The sequence below is a fragment of the Lytechinus pictus genome, chromosome 13 (assembly GCF_037042905.1).
Source record: "Lytechinus pictus isolate F3 Inbred chromosome 13, Lp3.0, whole genome shotgun sequence".
Classification (NCBI taxonomy): Eukaryota; Metazoa; Echinodermata; class Echinoidea; order Temnopleuroida; family Toxopneustidae; genus Lytechinus; species Lytechinus pictus.
This window is the reverse complement of record NC_087257.1, coordinates 3343121-3357524: the sequence shown is the minus strand read 5'-3', so window position 1 is coordinate 3357524 and position 14404 is coordinate 3343121. Positions and strand designations below refer to the sequence as shown.

General features: G+C 35.5%; 1 protein-coding gene across 1 annotated transcript in view; it reads right to left on the bottom strand.

Annotated features, from left to right (window-relative positions):
- LOC129274870 (adenylate cyclase type 5-like) overlaps positions 1-2253 on the bottom strand; it is a 28944-nt gene extending 26691 nt beyond the window's left edge. Inside the window, exon 1 of the mRNA XM_054911609.2 lies at positions 1642-2253. The gene's annotated coding sequence lies outside the window, so the exon portion shown is untranslated. The remainder of the gene's footprint in view (positions 1-1641) is intronic.
- Between the last annotated feature and the right edge of the window lie 12151 nt (positions 2254-14404).

The window sequence follows — 14404 nt, the reverse complement described above, 5'->3', positions numbered from 1 at the left end:
GCTAACTCTTTGCATGCTGAATTAATTTTGGGGGATAATAATGACAATTGTTTCCATGTTATTTTCTTTTATTCAAGATTTCCATATTGCACCATTGATACTTATATAATATTGACTGGTCTTGAGGGGAACATCAAATATATTGCCAGCAAAAGAATCATATTGGCCCGAGTCTTTAGACGAGGGCAATATGGGTCTTTTAAGGGCAATATATTTGATGTTCCCCGAAAGAAGGGCAGTCAATATTTTTATTATCATCCAAATCAGATATCTAGAGCAAAAATCATGATAACAGTGATATCTTTTAAGAATAGAGTTCTGTTGTGTCATGATAATATCAGTGTCTAGGCTCTGCACTTTACCATTATGACGTACTTGCAAGCGCCCAGATCCAGCGTTGTCTTTATCATGACGTAGATCGTTGGTGCGCGGAACATTATGAAGCGTATCACTTCATTCGCATCCTCAAAGGCCCGGATGTGAGACCAGGGAAAATACAAAGGTATATTTTGCGTCGTCTCTGCATGCAAAGTCAATACGCGCATTTTGAGACCGAGGAAAATACAAACAATATACCTATCCCTTCCTGATAATAATAAAATACAGGGAAATACGGTTTTGTAAATGACCAGCTCAGATGTCTGATACGGGTGATAATTATTATTATTATATAGATGTTATCCAATAACTTTTGCCTTTTATTAGCTTATCTAATTTGAAAGTAGGGGAGAAAACTAATTACCGATATTATTATACTAATTACCGGTATCAACATTGTTGAATTTAATTGTACGAATATGCAAGATTGCACCGTCAGCGTGAAAAGGGTTAAGCATAATCACCAATGTGATGCAAAGCAGCCAGGAGTGGATCAAAGAATTTACAAAGGGGGGGGGGCATTTGAAAAGAAGAAAAAAAGAAGTCTTCATTTGTTTATGGCTCTCAAAGGAGGAAAACACGGGACAGATGAGCCCCAACTTAGGGGGGTGGGGAGGCAAGATGACCTAAACTGAAGATGCAGTCCTTATAATCCAGAGTTATGATTCACCAAGATGTCTCTAATATAGTCTTCTAAAAGTTCTTTTTTCTTCCATATTTTGTCACTTTTTATTCTCTCAATCCCCTTCCTTGCAAAATTATGGAAGCAGTCATGCCCCTGTACCTCTTTAACGCCCCTATTGTAAAAATTGTTGTTATCAATATTCTTTCAATCACCAGACATAAGTCACCATCAGACAGCAGTAACATCATCACCATCATCACCATCATCATCACCATCATCATCACCGTTATCACCATCATCATCACCATTATCATCATCGTCATCATCATCATCATCATCATCATCATCACCACCACCACCATCATCATCATTACTAAGCATTAATCATTACCAACACCATCATCAACATTATCCTCATCATATTTATCAGAAAGATTTTCAAGCTATATCATATTTGTATCATCATGTGAATATGTTGTACTGCCAAATATATGCAGTCTTGTCAGTATTAACATCAAAGGCTAATGATAATATATATTTAGGATAAAATTAATGCATTTTAACGATAAGCCAACAACAAAGTCACTGTATATCAAGCCCGCGGGATATCAAGGGGCGATGGTTTGTTTCATACTTACAAATTTTAGTTGCCCACCTGTTGCTACGGTTGCAGAGGAAAGATGCAGATGTAAAGACAATCAAACGAGGTGGTTTCTGAAGAATATCATCTTCGTATAGGACACCTCACGTTTTCTATCGACATCTTCGTTTTCATTTCACGTTCAGGCAATGCGTTTTCCCAAATTATTCTTCTGTCATGCCACTGGATTCTAGCTACGATGAGCTCGAGCCGTCATTAAAATGTTGCAATCGTTCCAGCTGGTTTCGCTGCGAACAACTGTGCACACTGGCGATCGGCAGCCTTAGGGAGATGGGAAAGATCCCTGATCAGAACAAGATGAATTTAATCCTCCTCATCATTTCGATCGTCATGCAACGGAACAAGACCTATTCTGCGATACAATAGCAAGAGTATTGATGGCAAATCCATTTGAAATCGGTTCACTTTCACGCTTTTGTCCGCAAACGAAATACGGTGACACCTATTTAATGATTTTCTCGTAACATAATGGATGTGCCGAAGCGTACTGTACGGATCGTCTGCGCTGAATGCATGCAAAAGGTCGTACAATATCATCACCTCGATCGCGGCGACACACACATCCATGACAACAAGTCGACCATGGGAGGAAAATATTTCGCTGTATTCGGTTCGTACAAGACTCTTGTATGAGACTAGGATAGATATAACGGAGGCAGCGAAGGACAGTACGACGAGGTTTCCGTATTATCAGAAGCGATCGTCGTCGGATCGTCGCCAATGTTGAACAAAGGGGAAGAAGAGAAAATATGAATGTATATTTACAACAACAAAAATATAAATAAAAACACGTTGAAATATGACAGGCCTGCCAAAAACAGGGTGGGCCTGTCACTATCGACACATCTCCCGAAAAAAATAGATATTTCCTCCAGACAAAAACAAACATTTTCATACTGGAAAAAAGCATTCTACATAAGAACAACAAAGAAAAAAAATACTTCTTGATATGGTACGTCACAATTGTCATTCATAAAAGTTACAAAAAAATATCTATAGTTTTGATATAATGTAACTAGTCACCTGTCACGAATTGCCATGTTGTGGATTTTTTAAAGCAGCGAACTACCTGGCCATTCCTAAATCTCACAAAAAGGAGTAGCCTACAAGTTACAAACTGAATCAGTGTTTTGGGGGAAGAATCCTACATTCAGTTGTCGAAGTCGCTACATGTATGGATTAATAACAGGTAATAATAAAATACTACTGAAGAGAACTTATGTCGTTCGCTCGCTTTATTCACTGTGAGAAGGAAGATTTTTTTTATTAGAGAAGGCAATATGATAGAATATCGTCATATTCATCAAAACATTGAATGCAAAATTTGACTTTTTGATACAGTTTATGCTCATGGCAAAACTTGTTTTTAATAATGGTATTACGATGCTGCTATGCAGTTGATCCTTCCCGATATTTTAGAAACTTACATTCTTTTTTTTTCTTAATTTCTCAAAATTGTGGACGAATACCAACATGACCAAATTGCCTCCCAGACAAGCCACGTCGCTTCAAAATGTGTTATGTGTCTTGCTATATTAAAATCAAGAGCTGTTCTTGAAAATAACCACAGAACATTGCACTGCCAATACCTCAATGTAGAATTATAAATCACACATAACTGTGGAGGTGTTTACTGTGGGGTTCCAGGAAAAAATCACAGCGTATTATTTGTCAGGAGGCACATAGTTACCAAAGATACGTACGTTGAAGTGCCAAGGTCGGGCTTAAAACATATTTTGAATTACATTTTGTATGTGAATGTCGGACGAATAATAGACCTTTTTTTTTTCTTAAAGTCCCCACTTGTTTACATCTTACAAACATTTACTTCGTAATTTTACTCGATTAAATTGATGTAACTTATTTTTTATCATCCGGCGCGTACCCAGCCCGGATTAGACAAAATACCATTTCGGGGGCCATATTGTTTTTTTAACAATACCCCCCCCCCCAAAAAAAAAAAAAAAAAAAAAAAAAAAGCTGTAACCCGGTTGGATCCGCGCCTGATCATGTTAGGGGGCTTCAATGAAAATAGATAAATATGCATACATTCGTAATTCCGAAGCTTCGTTATTCCGAAGGTTCGTATTTCCGATGGTTCGTATTTCCGAAGGTTCGTAATTCCGGAGGTTCGTTAGTCCGAAAACGAAATGAGGTTCGTAATTCCGAAGGTTCGTTAGTCCGAAAACGAAGTGGGGTTCGTAATTCCGAAGGTTCGTTAATCCGAAAACGAAATGAAGTTCGTAATTCCGAAGGTTCGTTAGTCCGAAAACTAAATGATTAACGAACCTTATTTCGTTTTCGGATTACCGAACCTTCGGAATAACGAACCTTATTTCGTTTTCGGATTAACGAACCTTCGGAACATCGAACCTTATTTCGTTTTCGGATTATCGAACCTTCGGAATAACGCCACAAATGTTCGGATTAACGAACCCTTTTACGTTTTCGGATTAACGAACATCGAGGTATAGGCAATTTACGTGTTTCGGAATTACGAACCTTCGGAATAAAGAACCTTCGGAATTACGAAGTGTAACTGATAAATTATGCTTGAATACATAAATCATGGCAATTTTCTACTCAATTTTACTAAGTAACTTCAACAAGTTTTTTCTAAATATAGTGTGCTATCTTGGTAATGAAGTGAATTAGGTTGTTTACATTCAGAAAAAAGGCTCAAGAACATTTTTAGATGCCCATATTCCTATCGTTTATATTTTGATCTATAAGTTGAATGGAGATTGTTTCTTGGTTTACATGGTTTTTCCCAAAAAAAAATAAACCAATGGGGGGGACAATAACAAACATGTATGTCTAATGTAATTTAAAATCAGTAATAAATGAGGTTTTTTTTTTATACCATGTAATTCTTTTGAAGACGCATGTTTATGTAATGTAGGATCGCCCATAACTGATTAACATAAATTAAGCATTTTTGCCACAAAAGAAAGTGTCATTTTTAAATATTTTTTTGTACGGGAAAATATATTTCAGAGGTTTCAATTTATATTTTATTACCAGTTCGGTATTGGCTATCATTTCTTTGCAAGTAGCGCTGGTGTGTTTTTCGGTAAAGAGAGGAAATTAAAAGGTGTTTCGAGCGGGGTGGTCAATTTTCAGTATTTCTTCAACGAGTATCCCTTTTCATATGGACTATAAACATTGATGAATCGAACAAACCCAAATAGTTGTTTTTAAAGTTCTAATGTAATTACACCCATATTTTGTCTTTTGTGAGTATTTAGTTTTTCTTCCAGGTAAAAAAGTATTGCAATCAAATTTTAGTTTAAACTCCAATAAATTTTAAAAAGTGGATAAGATTTTTTTTTATTGACACTTCTCTGCATGTAGTCAAGGACAGGACGTGCCCAGTTAGTGTTTGACTGGAAACTTACATTCTTTTTACTGAATATTTTCTCAAAATTGTGGACGAATACCAACATGACCAAAGTGCCTCCCAGACAAGCCACGTCGCTTCAAAATGTGTTATGCGTCTTGCCCCCCCCCCCCCGAAATATATATATTTATATAAATATATATATAGTATTTAGTTTTTCTTCCAGGTATTTAGTGTTTGACAAATTTGGAGCTAATTTGATAACCCATTCTGGGATTATTTGAATGAATTCTAATCCTCTTTTTGTCACCTTGCAAAATACATGTAGAGTGGGGGTAAGTGTGCTTCAATAGACTTGTCAACTTTAATCATCTTAAAAAGAAAAAAAAAACAATGTAGTATTCTATGACAATGTTCTGAGTCTTTGTAATGGGTGTTATAGGATATTATCTTCTTCACATATTAAGTAGGGATATACAACTAAAAAAAAATCTGGCGACTTTTTATGGATTTCCCCATGCCTTTTATATTTATTTATTATTATTATTTTTTTTTTTTTGGGGGGGGGCTTGTGCTGACTTGGCGAATTAACCTATATTATTATTATTTTATCGAATTGCCCTACAAATGTTTTGTAAAATTAATGGTCCTGCCACCTATGGCTATATAGTCAAGGGATCGAAACAAACTTCAAAATTCAAAACGCAAATTTCATTATGAAGTTTCACTAAAACTCCATATATATATATATATATATATAACAATTTACAATCGTTCTATTATGCAGACGGAAATAACACGTGAGACAAACAGTACAATGGTAATATCATGTTGCCCCACCACTGACTTTAATCAATTTCAATATCATTCTATTTCAACCATAACATATTTGTATTAAGAAACAAAAAGTAAAAATTAATTATGTCATAATGAGATCCCTCTACAGTCTCTCGCAGGGGTAGCGGAGCGAAGTTGAGTAGGGGGGGGGCAGGGAAAAGGGGCACATTTTCTTTCGAAAAGGGCACTATCTTAAAACAAAGAAAAACATGAATTACCTATATACAGTTGCGTAACGAAGTAAACAAATTGAGGGGCTAGATATGTCGTATCACGTAAAATTTGCGAGCGAGCGAGCAAAGATTTTGACATGTTTATAACGAAACTCTAATTTAGTGATAGATTTTAACGTAATATTAAGAAAATAATGTATCATATTTCACCATTCTACCTTTTCTTTGCTTACCTGTTCTTTTTTTTTGTTCTTGGTCATGATTTTTTTTTTTTTTTTTTTTTTTTTTTTGGGGGGGGGACAAGAGCCCCCCAAGGCCCCCACCATCTGTACGCCACTGCTTATCTACCCCACTCACATGACTCATGAAACTTAAGGCACGTAGGATTATTCTAATACGTTTTTTCCCCCTTCATATAGAAATGAAGTAATATAAAAATGAGAATATTGTTTTCTCGTTTCAAAGGCAGGGGCGGATCCAGGATTTTCCAAAGGGGGGGGGGGGCAAATTTTTCGGAGGAAATTTTTGACAAGCCAAAAAAAAAAGGTTTTCAACCACAAAATAAGAAAATTTGACAAGCAAAAAAATTTTTAAAAAGGTCTTCGATTTCAAAAGAGAAGGGCACACCTTTTTTCCATTACAAATTTTAATTTTGCTTCTCAAAAGGGGGGCACGTGCCCCTTGTGCCCACCCCCTGGATACGCGCCTGCAAAGGGGCACTTGTTTAAACGAGTCATTCTCAGGTGAAAAGGGGCACAAAAAAGGTTCGTGGGGGCACTTTTCTTGAATAAAAAGGAGCAATAATACGAGAAAGGGCACCTATAAGGCAAAGGGGCACTGCTAACGGCATTAAACGGATCCTTATCATGTATGAAAGGGGCACAGAACACGTTCGCGAGGGGCATTTTGTGTTAGAAATTTGCACTGCTACGAGAAATGGCATGTGCCAACACATAAAACGGGCTCTTTTCAGGTGAATAAGGAAAATAACATGTTCGATATGGGGCATTTTGGGGATAAAAATTGGCACTTATACGAGAAAGGGCCCTTTGTAACGCATAAAACGGATATTCTCAAATGAAAGGGAATGCAGTACACGTTCGTGAAGGGGGTCATTTTTCTTGCGGAAAATGGGCACTTTTCAGTGCTTCAAAAAGTTGCCAGGCACTGTGCCCCCGCCCCGGTTCACTGCCCCTAATGTGTAATAACATCATTTTATTGGGATATATTATATTCATTTTTATTGGTGGTATATAGACCGACGATTCACCTACTTTTCTTGGTTTATGGTTCTTTCCGTAACTATAAATTGCAGTCATTCAATCTATTGAACTACATGGATATTTTTACATAATTATTTGGACGAAATTTCTTCTTAACTACATTATGCGTCACGTTTTTGGTTTTGCAATTAAATACGCAGGACCACATAAAACAACAACAACAAAAGTTAGATAAAATTATCTTGTTATCCCATTTTAACATGTTTAAATAATGTCAATAAAAAGCATTATACTTTTATAATTCACATCTTCCTGCGCACTTTGGGGATAGGAAGATGAATCGTCATCGAGTACTACACAGCAAAAATGCTGTGTTTTTTTTTGTATACAAAACTTTTTAGTATATGAACCTTATACACTCTTTGAAAAGTTGGGCAACATACTGTCAACCCTGCCTCTTCTAAACACTTCACATCCTTTCTTAATGGCCCTAATCCAAATTCGATATATTTCACACCAACAGACGTAAAAGAACTAGCTGATATAATTTCTGGACTGAAGAATGAAATGAGTCCAGGATGTGACGATATAAGTAACATTCTCCTGAAAAGAAAGCTGATACACATTATTAAACCTTTGACTTATATCTTTAATTTGTCTCTTTCTACAGGAGTTGTGCCTTCATCATTAAAGCAAGCCCGAGTAATCCCTGTTTTTATAAAAGGCGACAACACCGTGTTGGGAAATTATCACCCCATATCATTATTGACATGCCTTTCTAAGGTTTTGGAAAAAGTAATTTTTGTACGCACGACAAAGTTTCTTATATGCATAAATTGTTTTACTGCAGTTTGGTTTTCGCGAAAAACATAGTACTTCTCATGCCCTGTTGGCAACGATCAATAAGATTGCCAATGGGATTGACAAGTATGAGCATACTGTTGGGGTGTTCCTGGACTTCTCCAAGGCTTTCGACACAATTAATCATGATATCCTTTTATACAAGCTTAATTATTATGGAATCAGAGGGATAGCCTTGGAGTGGTTCAGGAACTACCTCAGCAGTAGGCAGCAATATGTTTCCATAGGAAATGTAAATTCCCCTACCAAATCTATCTCATGTGGAGTCCCTCAAGGCTCAATCTTGGGTCCGCTTCTGTTTTGGTCTACATTAATGATTTTTATAAATCTTCAAGTACTTTATCATTCATTCTTTTTGCTGACGACTCAAATATATTTTTTTCCCATAAGAAACCCAAACATTTTCTTGACACATTCAATAAAGAATTAAAACTAGTCTCGGACTGGATCAAAGCCAACAAATTATCGCTTAATCTCAATAATTAACAAATTACATGCTCTTCAGCAATATCATTGATGAACTCCCAGGTAACATTACTTTTGATAATATTAATATTCAAAGAGTATTAAATACGAAATTTCTAGGAGTAACTATCGACGACAGACTGTCATGGAAAGAACATATAGATAATACATGTAAAATAATTTCACGGAATATTGGAATTATAAATAAAGTTGAATTCTACTTCCCGACTCGTATATTATTAAACTATTATACTCTACGCTGATACTCCAGCATTTGAACTTTTGTATTATTGCATAGGGGGTTTGTGCTGATTTTCATTTGAATAGACTTTTACTACTCCAGAAAAAAGATTTGCGCGTTATTTGCCATTCTCATTATCGGGCACATACGAATGTTCTTTTTAAAACTCATGGTATTCTTAAGATACATGATCTTTACCATTATAATCTTGGATCTTTTATGTACAACCTTAGTAGAGATGAACTACCAGACGTATTTTATTCTATGTTTACAAGAGATATCAATGTTCATCGCTACCCTATACAAGATCTGCTGGACTTTTCCATTTACCTAGAACGAGGACATTATTAACAAACAAACTATTCATATCTTCTGGCATCAAACTTTGGAACTCACTTTCGCAAACTTTACGAAATAAGCCAACTATTTATAACTTCAATAGAGCACTTAAAAAATCTAACCAATAACTATAACACTCAAATAATTCATCCTACTTAGGATATCTCGTGGATCTTCTGTTCTTCCGGATTCTCCCCCCCCCCCCGCCTTTATTTCGCTTCTTTTCCCGTCTCTTTCCATTCGCTTTACCTGTGCTGATTTGTTTTTTGTTTGTTCCTTTGTTTGCTTTCTTCTCGTTTTTTGTCCTTTGTTTTGTTGTTGTTTTTTATTTCAATTTGTCTGTTCTTATACTATTTCGTATGTCTTCTTTTTGTATAATATTTTGTCATGCCTTGTTCTTGTACCGTTCTGTCACGTCCTGTTTTTGTAACGTTTTGTTTTGTGTGTCCTTTTCACTTTTTCTTCATATCTTGTAATATAATCCAGCCTTGTTTATCTTTTACTTGGGAGAATATGTTAAAAAATATATTTAACAAGGATTTACATTTAATTTCTACAAGAAAGATATGATTTGTATATTATATATATATATATTTTGCTTTAATATGTCTTATTTATTGAAGGAAACCTTCAATAACAAGTTTTGCTTTTCAGAAGGTTTCTATTTCATTTCATAACGTTATATTGTATTTGGCTTTACTTTGTAACCTTGTTGAAATTCTGGAATGAAATAAATTCGTTATCAATCAATCAACAACAATTGGTTAAAACTGTATCCACTTCTGGGTAGTTTCAAACCAATAATGTGTGCTTTGGGTGAAAACTACACAGTATTGGTTGAAAACTACCAACTCAAGGGTTGGATAATTTTTTTAACCAATTGTTGTGTGGACAATACTATGTTGCCCAACATTTTAAGAGTGTAGGGGAGTTGTTTAACAGTTTAAACAGCTCTGCCTGATTTATTGAGCATTGAATAGTGATTGATTTTTTTTTTAAGATTTCAAAAACCTGTTCAAACAAATACTTGAAGGTACATAAATGGCGTTGAATAAAAAATCTACACAGCTTTTTATTGTGTCAATGAGAGTAATATCAAGCTAGCTTAAATATAAGAGAGAGAGAGAGAGAGAGAGAGAGAGAGAGAGAGAGAGGTAGGAGTTTTGTACAAAAATCAGATTATTTTGCGGCATCATGAATTAATTTGATTGTGAAAAAATACCCTTTCAATTTTAAGGTTTGAAAATGAATCCAGACTGGCTGTAAATAGGGATCAGCCGAATGATAGATTTATTTTTATCTTTGGGATTACCTTTCAAATATCAAACGATTTAAGTTAAAATCTTTAAGCTTTATATTTGATTCTACAATGTTTAAATCAAATTATAATATTGGGCTGGTCAGTATTCATTTTAAATCCTTAGAATTTAGAATATAAAATAAGACAATATACGGTAGATAAGAAGTTATAAAGGATGAGAGTGTACATGAATGAAGCAGGGAAAAGTAAGAATATGGAAGAATAATCGCCTTGCGCGAAAAACAGAATCAGTGATTTTCCCCGTGATTTTCATCAGCTTTTTCTGGGAAAGAAAATAATGAAGCCGCGTGTTTACAACTATAATCACTGGCGGATCCAGGGGGGCCCAGCCGGCCCGTGCCCCACCCCCACCTTTTGAGAGGCACAATTAAAATTTGTAATGTAAAAATGCCGTTAGAACAGAAGGTGCCCCCTCCCCTTTCGGAAGTGAAGACCTTTTTTTTTTTTGCTTGTCAAATTTTTCCTCGGGTAAATGTGCCCCCCTTTCGAAAAAAATCCTGGATCCGCCCCTGATTATAATGTTTGTCATATTCCGGAGTTTTTTTATTGATTGATTGATAACGAATTTATTTCATTCCAAAATTTCAACAAGGTTACAAAGTAAAGCCAAATGTAATATAACGTTATGAAATGAAATAGAAACCTTCCGAAAAGCAAAGCTTGTTATTGAAGGTTTCCTTCAATGAATAAGACATATTAAAGCAAAAAAAATATATATAATATACAAATCATATCTTTCTTGTAGAAATTAAATGTAAATCCTTGTTAAATATATTTTTTGACATATTCTCCCGAGTAAAAGATAAACAAGGCTGGATTATATTACAAGATATGAAGAAAAAGTGAAAAGGACACACAAAACAAAACGTTACAAAAACAGGACGTGACAGAACGGTACAAGAACAAGGCATGACAAAAAGTTATACAAAAACAAGACATACGAAATAGTACAAGAACAGACAAATTGAAATAAAAACAACAACAAAACAAAGGACAAAAAACGAGAAGAAAGCAAACAAACGAACAAACAAAAAACAAATCTGCACAGGTAGAGCGAATGAAAAGAGACGGGAAAAGAAGCAAAATAAAGGCGGGGGGGGGGGAGAGAATCCGGAAGAACAGAAGATCCACGAGATATCCTAAGTAGGATGAATGATTTGAGTGTTATAGTTATTGGTTAGATTTTTTTAAGTGCTCTATTAAAGTTATAAATGGTTGGCTTATTTCGTAAAGTTTGCGAAAGTGAGTTCCAAAGTTTGATGCTAGAAGATATGAATAGTTTGTTTGTTAATAATGTCCTCGTTCTAGGTAAATGGAAAAGTCCAGCAGATCTTGTAGGGTAGTGATGAACATTGATATTTATTGTAAACATAGAATAAAATACGTTTGGTAGTTCATCTCTACTAAGGTTGTACATAAAAGATCTAAGATTATAATGGTAAAGATCATGTATCTTAAGTCTTTAAAACTTGTCATAGTCTTGTATAGAAGGTATTAAAGGGGCGCATGCAGAGAAAAGGTAACGCTTATATTTTAATCATTGTGATATTGTTTTTGAGATAGAAAGAAAAACATTCGAATGACACATATCTAGTTTTCTTTTAAAATGGCATTAGGATATTACTTACTTTAATACTCAAAACCTACCTTTCTTCCTTTCCCTTTCTCCCCTTTGGTTTGAGGGCACCCCCTTCAGTAGTTACACAACTGAAAGTATACGTCACTGTCTCATGATTGTACAAAATAATGTAGAAGACTTATTATGCCACAACAGGGGCGGATCCAGGATTTCCCAGAAGGGGGGGGGGCACATTTTGGAAGAATAATTTGACAAGCCCAAAAAAGAAGGTTTTTAACCAAAAATTAAGGATATTTCGTACCCGAAAAAAAATTGACAAGCAAATTTAAAAAAGCCCCCCCCCCCCCACCTGGATTCGCCAGTGTGTCATTATGTCATCTACCATGGTAACGTGGCTCAGCAGCCAATCAAAATCTCTAGGTTCCATGGAAGGCTATATAGTAACAATAATGGTACATTTACCATATTCGTCAATGTTTGTGAAACTGACCTCCCGGGCTCCCTTGAGAAATGGCGTCTCAGTTAGCCAGCAATGCTTTCACATATAGAGATATATTATATATCTCTATGTGCTTTCACATCAATGACGGGCCTCCGACCGGGGGCGGTATTCCATGCACAAGGTGACTGTTATCAACTGGCGACCCTCATGCCGAGTCACGTATCTCTTTGAGCTCAACGATTTTTCTCAAGATCTTGAAGAGACTCACTACAGCAAGCATTTCCTATATCTTAAGGGTTTTAATCTGTTTCACTACATGGACAACATTAACATGATTAAGAGATTGGACAGAACTTACATTCAAACACAGTCGCATGTTATTTGACTTTTAAATACAAAAACTTAACATGCAACTAAAGACAGAGTACAGCCATATATGGACTGAATCAGATAATAACTAAAGCAACAACAATGAAATAATAATCATAACACACTTCTTTTTTTGTTTTTGTTTATGGTAACTCCTGTAGGAACTCGGCAGGACAGCTTTTTTCTGTTTAAAAGCCTAGCTGGTATATAACCAATTACCTATAGAAAACATTTACGTCTATAGACATTTACGTCTATAGGTTACGTTTGTAGAACATATAAAACGAGAAATTGTGAATTAAAACTAGTTATGGTAAAAAAGAGAACTATATATTTATTATTAATCAATTCGTTTCTTTGCGACATAGTGATCCGGGTTGTCACCCCATCAAGAACGAATGCAAAAAAACCCCCAACATGCCATGTATCTGCACTAACTGTAAATTCAACTTTTCTTAATTCACTGGTTGGAAAGTGAAGGAAAATGAAATATATTGACTTTTATAAATCATATATATATTATATATATATATATATATATTAAATTACCCATCTATCCATTTATTGTATTGTTTGGAGTAGAGGTCTTCATTGCAGAGTAAAACATTCTTAAAGCGGTGATTAGAGAGCGTAAGTTTGTGATCCAACATAATTTCGTAATTTCGTCATCACTTTTCTCATGAGCATGATGAGGTTGGTGACCATTTTGCAGTCGATGATATGGTGATTCAAACGGCGATTATGACAATTGCGATAACTATATAATTCACCATGATTAAAACATGAATAAAGAAAAAAAAGAACTTTGTATGAGATTTGAAGCCCCTTCCCGATCCCCACTGCAATAGGGTCTAAGCATTTAAACCCCCCTCTCTCTCTCCTTCCATATCCCATTGTGTGTCGTCGGGTTTGCTCATCCCCCCCTCTCTCTCTCTCTGTTTGTCTCTTACCCCCCCCCCCCTCTTGCTCGCTTTCTCTTTCTCCTTCCTTTCCATTTCCCCTCTTTTAACTGTGCTCTTTCCTCCAAGAATTAATGGAATTGCGCGAAAGATGGCGCTATCTACTCTTAAAATATTTGACACATCAACTCGTGTAAACTAAAAAATGAAAAAAATTTTTTTTTCTTCTTCTTCTTGCAGAACCTGGTGAAGTGTGTGTCACAAGGGGAAAGTGAATGTGCCAAAAGTCATGGTGCAAGTAAAAACAGGCATGGATCTAGCTGTTATTGCCTTTCTTAAGTTGCAGACGAATAAAGGCTTCGGTTGATGGTGATTTAGATGATATCAACCACCACTTGGTTTATTGCTATCATTTAGTTTCAATTCTTCTAATGTTTGTGAAATGAATTTGGTTCATTAATACACAGTTCATCAAGTCTATTAGTGTCAGACCAGTTGGATATTAGATGAAATAAATTACACAAACAGCGACTTTCTTCTTAAAAAAAAAGGTTTATTTCAATGTGAATAGTTCTTTACTCTTCCAGTACGTCTTTATGTTTGTATCGCTGCCCCCCCTCCCCCCCCCCCCAAAAAAAAAAAAAAAATGAA